Genomic DNA, 14,255 nt, shown 5'->3' on the forward strand with positions numbered 1-14,255 from the left:
CAAGACAGCGGATATCGAATACAAAATATGTTACTAATCATATATTTATAAATATTAAGTTACGGCGTGGAGGTCACGATCTGCGTTCATCAGGAATTGTCTGTGAGTATACCTAATGAATGAGCGCTACTGCTACGCCCCAATACTAAGCTCATTTTTAAATCTACAAACTCGTTAACGTTTATCATTTCTGTAACCCAAGTAATAGACAGTGTTACCGCTTGCATGTAATGCTTGGCTATTCTTGCTTGCAGATTATCGGGATATTTTATTTTGAAATTGACAGATAAACATTCTCAGCGTTGAATAGGTAATGTCACTTTGCATTCCTTCTTCTGAAAGAAAATCTAACTTACAGACATTAATAACAAATTCAAAGATACCAAGTCCTTTCTTCTGAGGCCATCACGATTTTCTTCATAACTTCCTTTCAGCTGACAAATTTATTTCTAACTTAGCATGTTAACTCTGTCAGTTTCTTTTCTCACACGTTTAACAAGCATCTTTCTCTAATCCTGAAATATAATCACTCTAATTATAATCCCCGATGTCATTACATCGTCAGGATAGATCTTGGCCAACACCAAGAAGCGTCTGACAAGTATATTACCATCGCAACAAGCGAGTATGTTGTTACTGCCCTCTCTTAAAGCGATCAGGAAGAAAAGCACTTGGCGATGTTTACCCTTTCAAATATGTCCTTAAGAAAAATGTTTGCCTTTTCAAATATATCCTTAAGATAAAAGAAAATATTTGTGGAAGGTTCAGGAATGATTCGAACTGTTGATTTAAAATCCGGAATACTTTGAACTCGAAGCAAGTAGTTGCACTAAACAAACAACTCCCTGAATTCTCGCCATTCGATGATGGACTGCGTGGAACTGCTCAATCTAGTGTAAACGTAGAAAGATCTTGTAAACATTTTTTAATAGAAAAATAGCTGACTTATACTTTTCTATAAAAATTCTTTGAATTTATGTCTAGCTTCGAGGATATTTGCAATAGCATACTTATAATTAGGTTAATAACTGGGGAATAGCGCATTAAAGCATAAAGTATGACGGAAAGCAGTTTTTTTTTTTTTAATTCTAACTTAAATTGACTTTTATATAAAATCCATACTAGGCCTCATGAGGAATGAATTTAAAAAAAGGAAGAAAAATCTTCATAAGTAAGTTAAGATTTTTATAATTTATGAAAATTCATTTAAATTAACGCAAGTGTAATATGCGTAGCACTATCGTTTGCTTTTTTTTATTCATTGTTCCACAGAGGGCGCTCCTTCCTAATATTTCTAAAACGTGCAATAGCTAGGCGAATACAATGTATTTTCAGTGTGTACCTCACTCCAACAGTACAGACATTTTTCCTATTACTTCGCTTGATCAATACATTTACTTATCTTGTCCGGAATTTATGGGGAAAGCATTGGACTAGTTTACCGTCCTTGCTAGCTTGATGTTGTGTCAGAATTGCCGTTTGATGGGAAGTTTATATCCTCACAACAATCCAAGTTTACGATTCCGATCGGTATAAACTAAATGTGCTTCCTGAGCACTAAACACGCTATAATCCTTAGTAGGATCCGTGCTGCTACCATCGTTTCAGTTCCCCCCCCCCTCTGTTCCTGTTAGTGTCTTCATTGATCCAACACCTCAGATGCGCCATTACAAAGTAAATTTCATATTTCGTTATATGAGACTAAATATTTAAAACTACTAATAATGATTATGTTTAGTGAATAAACTGTTTGCTTTTTAAATGAATGAGAATAGTTTAAGTTGTTTAACAAGGATTAGTTTCAAATAAACAGAAATGTGTAGCTGTTGAGCTGTTTTAGAGGTTACTTAAATATATATTTCAGATATTAAATTAATATTTAAAATAATGAGTTTCGATTTACTCTGTAATTTAAATATTCAGTGATGAAGCCAAACCCTCCCCCCGCAGAATAAATAATAGTCTCAATGTAGATTTACTTTTTTTTAATTTATTCCATTATAATCTTTATTTTCAATTTAAATATCTTCCTTTTAATTTTCTGTTGGTCAACCTCACTCCCCCCCTCAAAAAAAAAAAATATATATATATATATATATATATATATATATATATATTCCTGAGATGCTCTCAGATACCCTAATTCCAATATAAATACATCGGAATATCCTCGTACAAACTTTTAGATTCCGGAAAAAAAAAAAAAAAAAAAAAGCCATTATTTTTATCTTGAATTCTGCAAGTACAAAATGAGCTTCCATTTTCTGCACGCTACAATGTGCACAAAGACCACCAAGTAACAACAGAGGGGAAAACCAAATTTGTAATAGCATAGTACGGTCAGGAATGTCAATTATTTACAAATTTAGTATACGAATAAAGACTAAAAGATGTTTAAGTAAGGTTTTTGCGTGGTGGTTGGGGAAATTTGTCAATGTGTAGCTTATCATTTGCGCTTTTTATCACTATCATTTGGTACAAACAACGCTGGTCAAAAGGGACAGTGAGCACTTTGCTTGGAGTATTGAGCAAATTCCTATTTTGTTCCTGTCTAGTCTTGCCAGTGGGACTTTGGGCGGCTCGTGACAGGCTGTTACAATGGGGACATCGTTGGCACGTGATGATCCAGACGCAGATACAATCACCATTACGGTAAGTGGAACCACCCGGTGAGTCAACACCATTTGTCATCTGGACTTTCACTCTGTTACCAGCCTTGCTTTTTTCTTGATTATTTCTTAGAGATGTCGTTCCTTAGACTTGTCTTTTTCTTGAATGGTATCAGATATCGAGGATTTTATTTAAACCTATCGTATCTTCAGATTATTGTTTATCGCAACGCCTTCAGTAACGGACGGTTTCTGAAAATTAAATAACTTCTGTGTCGAACAGCTGTAGTTGTTCTTTCCAAGTAGAGATGCATTGCAGCGACACCTAAGTTCTATTAACAGTACTAATAAAATGAGATTAAAATGTGCGAATTATCGAATGTAAATATAATCGAGACTTTATTATTTATAGCGTGTAATTTTTAAAAATCTCTTCAGTATCTTTGTAATATGGTTGATATCACATTGTAAATATCGCGGATATACATTATGCACAGAGTTCGTTATTAACTCAGATTGCGTGATATCTTCTAAAAGCAGCCAAATATATAAATTTACCACCCATATATATATATATGTATATATATAGGCGATAGGCGAGTAAATCTTGTTCCAAGAAATTCAATCTAACATCGTCCAGGTGTGTGACAATTGTCACTCTAAAAATGAAATAATTATAATAATAAAACTTTGTCTTAGAATAGTGGAATTAGTGTATTTGCATTTCTAGCTGAATTTTATTTACTAGAATAATCTTTTATAGAAAGATTAGATCGTGTTGCTGGCCAACTTTTCTTAGCGGAACACTAAGCTAGGTGGCACTTTACGAGACGAAAGAGCAACCACGAAAAGTTGTAAAGCCACAATTCATTATCATTCGTACCTTGGTTGAAATAAAGTCTAAATAATCTGGAAAACCTCTCCAAGATTTGAACCTTTCCCCGAGAAACTTCAGGCATCCACGAACGGAGGGGATCTCATACCAGATGATTAAATTCATTCCTCACTTAAAGACATTCAAAAATATCCATGTAAGGTGGAAATAGAACCTCCACCAGCTAGTTTGAAATGTAGATTTAATCATGTGTGCGCTTAGTAAAGCAAAAGAATACCTTTTGTTTTGAAACCAACCAATAAAATATGTTTTAGTACGGACTGAAATCATTTTTGCTAGAAATTACTGCAATATGTCATTCTGAAGTAGCACACACAAGGATAGCTCGTAAAAAAGAAGGCACAAGCACTTTATAATTTCACCGATGCTAATTTTTCTTTTAGCTCTAATGACTAAAATCTTAACAGAATTTTCAAACACATTATATATTACCATAACTTAATTGGCTGCATGATTTTCGTAAAGTGTTACAAATACTCTGATCTGCAAATACTTTTATTATTATTATTATTAAAATAGCTTGTTGTAGCTTATATGGGATATCAGGGCGGTGAGGGAGGCATTTATTTCTTGTTTTTTATTACAAAAGCGTTAAATCAGTGATTGTTTTAGTGGTATGAATAAGGCTATTTAGGGATCTCATTGACTGAATAAAAATTCAGTTCACATACAAATTAATTACCAAAAGACGAATATTATTTAAACCAAATGAACTTTCAGAATGATTAAGTATTTATATTTTGCCATGATAACGTGACAATACATCACACTTTGGGATTTAAATATTTTTGCATCCCACGATGCAACTAAAGCTAAAAATGTTTTCATATCAACGTTAAACTGTCTTCCATTATTGTTAATATATCAAGAAAAAGAGCTTTTAAATGATCATTTTAGGTTTTCAGGTTTAGTATCTTGCTATCTGGGTTGTTGTATTTCAGTCTCATTGTATTGTCTTTTGGTGGAGAGACCTGGATTCGAATTCCATCCAGGATAGAATCTTTTAATAAAAGATCAGTTAACCGGTCTCATATGAAGCCTTCGGGTTTTCCTCCGGAAATTCTGGTTTTACATATCCCCCCCGCCGGAAAAAAAAACAGCAGGAAGATTACACGCAAATATACGAAACTGCTAGAATAAATATTAACCATCCTATTATGTTAGATCTAGTTTCGAAGCATGCCTAGTGAATGTAGGTGTAAGCGTAAAATCGAAGAAAGTCCTGGTATAAATGCTAGAGATATTTTGTGCTACCCATATGAAGCACAGAAAAATTCAGGATCTTATAGTAATTAGCATTTTTGGATGTAATAAGATTATACATAACTTCATAACTTAAGATTTATAACTATTGCAGATTATAAAATAAGAAATATCATAAATATTGATTTCTCGATATCTTTTCTGTTCACATTCTCTATACGATTTTTTTAAAATTATATACACCGACAGTATTGAAATAGCATGGAAGGACGCCCTGAAAACCATATCTTGTATCTAATTACACCTGTGGCTGGATATTAAAGCATACTGATGCACTTTTGGTAAACCTTTCTATCATCGTATCCTACTTCCATTGAATAGAATCCATGTATTTCCCCCCCCCCCCCAAGAACTGAGTCTAAGTGAAATACACCATATTAACATAGACTTCCAAATATATATATATATATATATATATATATATATATATATATATATATATCTTACTGTAAAAGCCCGAAAAGTGGTAAATCCTAGGTTTTACCGGTAAATCCTAGCATTTATCATAGTGAGGTGGTAAAAGTCTTCGAAAAATGCTTGTAAACGCTATTTCCGGTTTTACCAAACCATTTCGGTAAATGTCAGCGTTTACCAACACTAATTGGTAAAAGCCCGTTTTGTTTACATTATAATAATTTACCTTTGCCAATTTAAATTTGAAACATGATGTCCAGAATAACATTAAACATAACTGCTTTATTATTTTACTGCATTTAATTAATGTATTATAAGAAAATGTTCATGAAATAAAAGTAAATTTTTACCTAACCTAAATCTATCCTTCCGACCACTTTGTTGTGTTGTTTGTTTCCATCCATGTAGTCAACGTTGTTTTGCTTTAACACTTTTAGCTTCTTTCACTTCAATCAAAAGAATTGTATCTCTCACTCTGTAAATAAAAGTTATCTTTCTTATTATGCACTGATTCACTCAAAAGATCGTAAAATTTTTCCCGCACAATATCACTCATTTTTACGAAGGAAATAAAATAAAAATAAAAAAACATCAATAAAAAACGTAAAATATATTAGCACAAAAACAAACTGATTCTAGATCGTAGCCGCTCCCACCCGTCTATACTCGCATTGTATTCGGACTTTTGCCACCTCACTATGGTAAATGCTAAGATTTACCGGTAAACCTAGGATTTACCACTTTTCGGTCTTTTACTGTAACGCACACACACACACACACACACATATATATATATATATATATATATATACATATATATAAGAGATATTAGATTTGTTTAATCTCCAGCTGTGGCTGAGATTGTTCAAGAGATCACATACAGTTTTGTTCTTTTTCAAAAGCTAAGGGAAACAAAAATAATCTCTCAGCCAAATATTTCACCTACTATCGAGTATGTGAAGTGCTTTCTAAATCAAATATTTGCTAAATAAAATTGAACCTCAGAATTTCGCCAAAAGAACAATTATACGTGGTTGTTTAAGTGAGAGCATGCACGTGGCCTATTCCAGTTTAAACTGCAATCCAGAGTAACATACCAAAAGGGTATGTTACTCTGGATCCTCCAAGTCGGCTACAAGGACTACATAATGCTGTTTGGAGAGAATGCTATTTAAAGTTAATATAATATCGACAGTTATAAAATTAGTTGCGTAACACACACACACACACACACACACACACACACACACACACTCACTCACTCTCTCTCTCTCTCTCTCTCTAGTTTAAGTGAAATAAAATATCCCGATGCATTGGTTACTTTGATTTTTCAGGTCATAAGGCTTCAATGAATTGCCTACGCGAAGGATTGTTTGTAATATAAGTCATTCCGTCAGAAAATGGGAATATTTAATTTTTTCCCATCGGAAATCCAGAAAACCATCCTCCTAATGGAAATTTCAGTTAAAAAAATTGTTGATTAGAACACATTCTTAATAGTAACATAGTGAACAATGAGTCACTTGAGATGTGGATTTTCAATAATATTGACAGAATACTCTCATTGTAAAGATAACAGCGGTTATTACTACACTGTGTTACAATGAATAGGGGTAATTTACTCCGTCCTCAAGTCAGCCCCGTAGCTGGCTGGTAAGCCTACTTTGAAAATGTTTCCTTAAGGCAAAGTGTCTATCAAAACGGTTCAACTACACTTTATATCCCGGTGTAATCCCGGAGTAGAGGATGCGGGAAATATATAATTCTGGCCGTCTACCCTTGACACGTGACTTGCAAGAGCAATATCTCTACCTTCGCTTGTCAGACTATGTTGATAATGTTAGTAGTTTCTGTCCAGAACACATCCTACTGCCGAGGTGTCATCCGCACAGCAGTAACTTTCTGAGATGGTGCGGGAACGTCAAGGGAGGTGTCAGTCGTTTAAAATCGACGCGTAGAGTCCTGTTATTGCTCTGCTTTTCCCGGCCAGGATGTCTTCGAGAAATTTTCATTGCTTATCCATTTCTCTGTCCTTCTGGGGTGAGTTTTTGACAGACTAGACAGTTGTTTCAGGCGTCTCTTTAAAATGGAAGAAATGCAACTGTCATAAGAATTTACATTTAATCTCGCTCCCAAGTGTCGTTAAAGCAAACGTGACAATAACTTCGAAATACTTTTTTTTTAAAAAAAAAAACTTCTGTTTAAATCGTTTCTGTATACGTACCGCACAACGTCTGCACTTTTAATACTGACCTTGATTTACTCGGAGAGTTAATACAGAGATTATTTTTCGTTGCAGTGGTGGGTGTCGAAGATGTCGCTTGTTCTGTCTTCGTCACTCTCGGGAAATCATAGTAAGACACGACTCGAAGTGCTAATATTGCATGGCAGAATCACATTCGCGCGCTGATACACATGAACAAGCACACCGAGATGGAATGATAGCTTCGCTAACTCAAGCGTTTTGATTCCAGCAGTGTCTGATGTTTTGGCTTTGGGGCAACCAATTCGTTTTCTGCTAGATCGGGATCATATCCAGGTAGAATATTTACTTCATAAATCGTTACTATTTGCTGCCTCACCAAATACATGCTTCGTGTTTAAATAGCATATTTGTGTTGATAGTAAGAGAAGTTATTTAGGTTAGACATTAGAGTGATAAAATTGGAGGATGGAAAAAACAAGTATTTTAATGCATACCTGAGCAAACGAAAGTTGCATTCTTTGTGTGATTTTGAGTTGAATTCGAGTTGAACGCTAATACTAGATAGTTAAAAGATTATTCAAAAAAAAAAAACAGTTTCTTATTTAAATACAAGATCTAACCATAACTAATCAGCACCAACACCGATGCAAAATTTAATTCTTATTCCTTTAACTGGTTTTTGCAATTAATACTTTTTCTTAGTATCCGGTTTGTAATGTTAACTGAGCTTCTTTTTTGCAACAAGTTCATTTAATCGTACTTAATATCACTTTCCACATGTTTTGTCTTTGTAGTTAGGAAATTTTATATTTCCCTTTAATCAGAATTGTTAGATAATTTATAACTGAGTTGTAATTTATTATTAAATTAAAATATCAAATTATTATTAATATATGTTATTAATGATACATTAATCTGTATTATTTATATACATATATTAAATTAAAATTTATAATTAGGGAATTATAAATTCTCCTTTAATCAGGAATAGCATGGGTTTATTAAGGGGGAAGGTCATGCTTGTTGACTTGATCACATTTTATAATGTTGCGGTTGAGTTAGATAAGGGGAATGGATACCATGCTACTTTTGGACTTCGCTAAAGTTCTGGATAGGGTTCAGCATTGAAGGCTGTTACATAGGTTGGAGAATATGGAGAATGGATTATGAACTACTAGCTTGGATAAGCGCATGGTTGACTGACAGGTACCAAAAAGTGGAGTATGCGGATGTGAGTGCAAGATTTAAGGTGTACCCCAGTGTTCTTGGTTCATTATTATTCATTCTTTACATTAATGACACTAGGAAAGATTTAACAGTAGAGATACAGCTGTTTGCTGATGAATCAAAGATAGGCAGGGTAATCAGGAATGCAACGACACTACAGTACTTGCAGAATGATTTGAATAGGCTGGAACTTTGGGTATGTGAAAATAGCGTATCAGTTCAGTGTTAGTAAATGTAAAGTTATGCACTTTGGCGTATGAGATATCCACTTGCATATTATATTGTCGGGATTATGCTAATAATCCTATCCTGAAATTGACGAAGCTAGGGATTTTGTAGTTTTTTCAGATTGGAAGTTAAAGTTCAGCGGCCAAATAGCAAAGATTGCGAATACAGCTCAGAGGATAACTGGAATGCTGAAACGAACACTGACGTGTAAGAATAAGAAAGTCATTTTCGTCGAGAGAGGGCAATGGAAAGTTAAAGATGTAGATTGAGAGCAGATGGAGAATTTGTGGTCTGCAGAGACTAGCAAACAGGAGAAAGAGGGGTGAGAATAAGGAAAGAGGTTCCTTATTCTTACACGTCAGTGTTCGTTTCAGCATTCTAATTATCCTATGAACTTCTGAAAGAGTCATATACGATACCAGTAGATGGAAATTTCTATGGACATTGAGAATGAATGCAATGAAAAAGGGGTAGGAGTTAGATTTTTCTCTCATAGAGCAGTGCGTGATGGAATGGAGGTGGGGAGTGCAGAAGGTGATTGAATTTAAGAAATGGTGTAGCAGCTGGTGTGGGTGATATGTAACCTTTTCGATGAATCGCTGACTGCCAGGAGGTTTCTGGTAATAATAATATTTTTTATTTCTAATTAATTTTTCCCCTTTACGATTTACGATATCTCGCTTGGTTTTGCCAACTTTTTATACTGACTGTAGTTAGAATAATACTCTCGACCCATAATATTGCTCTTCTGTTTAAATCCAATTTCACCATTATAGTCACACAGAAGATTCCTAGGCTTCAAATATAATTGATTGAACAATTTTAGAGGAATAAATAAATTAGTCATTCAAAGTTGCCCTTAAAGATAAGATACTAATATGTTTAACCATAGCACAAACGTAAACAATCCGTAGGTTATTGCATTCAGGTGTAAATATTAGGACTTGACTTTAAATCTATAAGCAGTTACTATTTGGTGAGAATACTGAAGTTAGTTTTATTTATCACCAGTTATTTGGTTTCTAGATTATGTTTAAAATTATTTTTTCAGGCTCGAGATTAGGCTTAAAAGAAAAATAAATTTGCCGACATTGGAAAAGAGTCAAATTTTGCAACATGTGATCTACTCTTCCGAGTAGATCACATGTTGCACATACGATGCTGGAAAACAAGAAAAAAAAATGATCGGGAATGTTCGCATACGGGAGGAGGGGAAATCATGAGTACAAACATCAGTCATGAGAATCCTATGACTTGCAAATGGTGTAACAAGATTGGACAAGATCAAAAACTGTCATTCCCCTGATCAAAACATTGATCAGGGGAATGACGAAGGTAAACTAAGTCTCTGGAAAGATTAGGGAATCAAGGCTGAGGTGGTTTGGTCATGTTATGCAGCGAGACAAAAGCTATGTGGGAATGAGAATATTGGAGATGAAGCCACTAGGCAAAAGAAGTAAGGGGGGGGGGAGACCTAAACAACGATGGACTGTCAGTTTGAGAGGGAGCTTCCAAGACCCGAACTAGAGGAGAAAATGATCGTGAACAGAAATGATTGCAGGAGGTTGATTTGCTTCAGCAAACCTACTTGAGTGACAATAAAGCTGAAACAGAAATATCAGTCTCGAATTCGGAGGTAGTAGAGCCTGATGAATGTGGTACTGCAAGGGCACGTGCACTGACTAAAAATTATAAAAGTAATAATGTAAGAACGAAGTTTGGTGTTGGTATGCAGAATATTCTTAAGAAACGCAATAACATAATTAATTATAGGAGTGAGTGTTATTATTTCAAAGGGAGGATGATCCTCCATTCACGGAAGTGTTCCAAATATAATAAACGGAGGAAAATCACAACTTTTAAATCTCTACTTCTAATGAAGCCGCCAAAACATGGAGCAGAAAGTGCCATAAGATGAAATATTACGTACTGAAATCAAACTGGGAACGTTTTCACTTTGCTACTATATTTCAATAAAATATTCGTATAGAAATGTGCAATAGTCCTGTAGGTGATTGGATGAGTGCAAACCTCATAAGAAATGCAACTGCATGCATTTATATATATATATATATATATATATATATATATATATATATATATATATATATATATATATATATATAGAATGCAGTATATCAGGCATATCCTCTGACCTCCACAAAGGGAAAAGTTTTACGCATCAATTCAAAATCAGTAAGAATACAGTGTACTGGCTAAAAACTAAATTATAGTTCCAGTAAAAAAAAAACCGGCACCATTAAACATCGCCTGTTATATATAATGATATAAAGTGAAGAAAAATACAGATAAACCACAGTACTTAGTGCTAACATATTATGAAGAGAACGATATGTGAGCTGTAGGTGATAAAATTACAAAGTAAACACCTTTGGAGTAGTGCCAACATAGAATATGGGATCCCCTCATACGTTGGGACCTTAAGAACTCTGGTATTCGAGAGTATAAAGATAACATAAGTGAGAGAGAGAACTTGTCGCAAATCATGCATTTCCTATCTGAAATGTTGAATTTCTTTTTCATATAATAGGACTTGATTTATTCAAGGGTAACGCCGTGAGCTTAGCTCTTCTTCAACCTGGATCATTCCGCTATTGGACAAAGGTATCCCAAAGTTTTCTCAATTCTATTTTCCTTTCAGCTTTCGTCATCCATTGTACTCCCTTTTCCTCTTGAAATATTCTAATTGGAATATCTCGCCTCTAAAGATATCATTCGCCTTCTGCAAACCATCCAGTCTAATTGTATCCTTCATTTTTATTTTTTCTTTGTCCATCTTTGATTTTCATGATTTAATCCATCTCAAATAAATATCAGTTTACTTCTCCACTTCCCTATGTTCCAGAATAGTTTTTTCGGTATTATGTTGCCATTTTCCTCATTACTTTTGTTTTGCTTAGGACTCGACTTAAAGTAATTTTCTTAACGCAGATGAGCAGAATATTTTCGTTAGTTGTAACTCATTCGTTCTTCCATTTTAGCTCATGATAAACTTCCTCTAGGCCAGATCTAAAGTTTCCGGAGATACTGTGTCTCCTTGTCTTATTCCCCGAGTCCCTGGAGGCCTTTCACTGTTCTTATGAAGTTTAATGACACAATTTGTATGACTATATGTTATACATTCAGGTTTCTATGTATGTTTCTTCATATATTGTTTAATAGTACGTCTAGGATAGCGAAACGTTTCAAAGAAAATCTATAAACAAAACTACCTTCTAATTTTTTAACTTAAAGATAACATATTTGTTGATAGTTTTTTCTTCTATCAATCTTACAAAGTGTAAGTTTAACTTTGCAAAAAAATACGTGAAAAGGACATGTAAAATGTTTCAGTTAATTTATTTTTTATCCAATAAAAATTAAAAAAAGACAGTAAAAATGTAAATTATGGAGTTGCAGATATGCAAAAATATTGTTGGCCTTAGTGGAGTTGAACATTGATTTTGTTTTTCAAGGGGAGGACGAAGTCAAACTTCGCTTGTGTTTGATAGGAGAGTTTCCTAAGGAACCAAAACAGAAAAAAACAAGTAAATTATTTCTAATGAAATAGTAAAAGACATTTTTTTAAAAAATGTCTTTTACTATTTTTTTAAAAGAATACTAGTTAAAATTTAAAATGAACGTTATAAGTGAAAAATTGGAAAAATGAATGAACCGAAAATTCTGGAAAAAGAATTGTCAATTCCCTCATATATCGCCCTTTTCTTTAGGCTTTCGACAAGCCAATAGCCGTCGTTAAATCACAGGGCTATCTCTTATTAAAAATGCCATCTTTACTTTAACTGTGTGTTTAATGTCACTTCGTATTTTGACTGATCAGATCCTGTTTACAAACAGCAGCGTTTTCCTGATTCAGGTGGACAGTCACACTAAAGTGAATATATATAGTGATACGTTTATGATAAATATAAAATGAATATGACAGTGTCTGACTTTCAGTTCACTGCTTACACCGGAGATCACTTAACGTTCACTTCAGCTGTATTAATGACACACACGCCTACAGATATAAGGATGTCATTTTAATGTGCCTAATCATCTGTACGTGTATTAACCCATTACATTATCTTTAAGGAAGTGGACTTAGTTCGTGCGTCACATTCTAAAGTCGAAACGTTAACACCCACTCCATATGCAGGTGCTAAATATTAATCAGTCGGTTGTGTCTGTTTACACGTTGGCGACACCTAGTGGCAGTTGTCACCCTCATTATCTGTGTCGGTGCGATAATTAGTATCATATATCATTAGTTCCGCTGATAGGCGTGCTGATATATGAAGCTGGTGTCTGATGATAAAGGGGCGTTAATCATCCATATATAATCCGATCTCGTTATCACAGCACGTGAGACTGACCTCCTCGTGACAGTTTTACTAAACTGTACTTCTATCATCACTTCGGCATTCATTATTATTACCTATAACTAGTAGAACCTGCTGGATGCAACTAGTCTTCCCTCCCCCCCCCCCACCTCTCAGGAGACGTGCTTCCTGTTTCCTAGTATCTATAAAGTAGTGAGTGACTTCGATACAAAATTAACACGACCGCTTTCTCACGCGCGCAAACTCTCAATCTCTCACATTCAATCAGTGTTTGCAAGAGGCCAATTTTTAAATCTAAACAGAACGTGATTAGAATGTGAACAGACAGAAAGAGTAAACACATAAAAGGTGTTTCGTTGTCAAATAAGGAAAGTGTTAGTCTGACACTGCAACGTGCGAAAACATTGAGAATATCAAGGGGCGGTCTATAGATCTCAAAATGGCCAAAGGGCAACAAAATGGTTTTTAAAAAAAATGTGAACATTGCCTAAATGAAGATGTTTTGATTTTTTTTCCCTTATAGCCATTTTGATTATTTTTACTTGAATTATGAGCGTTGAAAAACGTAGACAAGTGACATGCATTTACCTGCTACGAGTTTTTAAAAAAATACTGGATGTTTAGAATATGTCATGGGAACTAAGACTATGAGGTGAGTGTGTTATAAAATAACACACTCTTTCGTGTGTTACAGAAAGGGATGTATTGAACAAGAGCCGTCCCCAAATTTTTGGCAATCTAGAGTCAGCAGTTATTTAGGAGCTATCGAATGTACTAAAAACATTAATGAAAACGGTCATTACATAATAATAAATTATAAGGAATACTTACGTATTGCTATATCTTTCATTATTGAGATGTGCCGATGGTGGTTCTGTAATTTCTTATCAGTAGTAACATCATAATAATAAAAATCCAACAGTTAAGATAGGAAACACAGTTACATCGTTTTCCTATATTTTGTTGAATAACCGAGTTTGACTTCATCTTATAGGACATCTTGTATTATCGAGAATAAAACTTTGAATAGATTTGAATAGATTCAAAAAATTCAGCTACTTCAAGTAGCT

General features: G+C 34.2%; 1 long non-coding RNA gene across 2 annotated transcripts in view; it reads left to right on the forward strand.

Moving 5' to 3' along the window:
* The first annotated feature begins 1,360 nt into the window (after nt 1-1,360).
* The window catches only part of LOC150104288 (uncharacterized), a 238,947-nt gene continuing 226,052 nt past the window's right edge, over nt 1,361-14,255 (forward strand). Inside the window, exon 1 of one of the 2 annotated variants that reach the window (XR_016548652.1) lies at nt 1,361-1,674. This is a non-coding gene — a long non-coding RNA (uncharacterized LOC150104288). Of the gene's footprint in view, nt 1,675-7,535; nt 7,721-14,255 lie in introns of those variants that run through there. The other variant, XR_016548653.1, reaches the window with a different exon arrangement.

The sequence above is a fragment of the Typopeltis vanoorti genome, chromosome 8, assembly GCF_054136105.1.
Source record: "Typopeltis vanoorti isolate ZY-2024b chromosome 8, IOZ_Tvanoo_1.0, whole genome shotgun sequence".
NCBI lineage: Eukaryota > Metazoa > Arthropoda > Arachnida > Uropygi > Thelyphonidae > Typopeltis > Typopeltis vanoorti.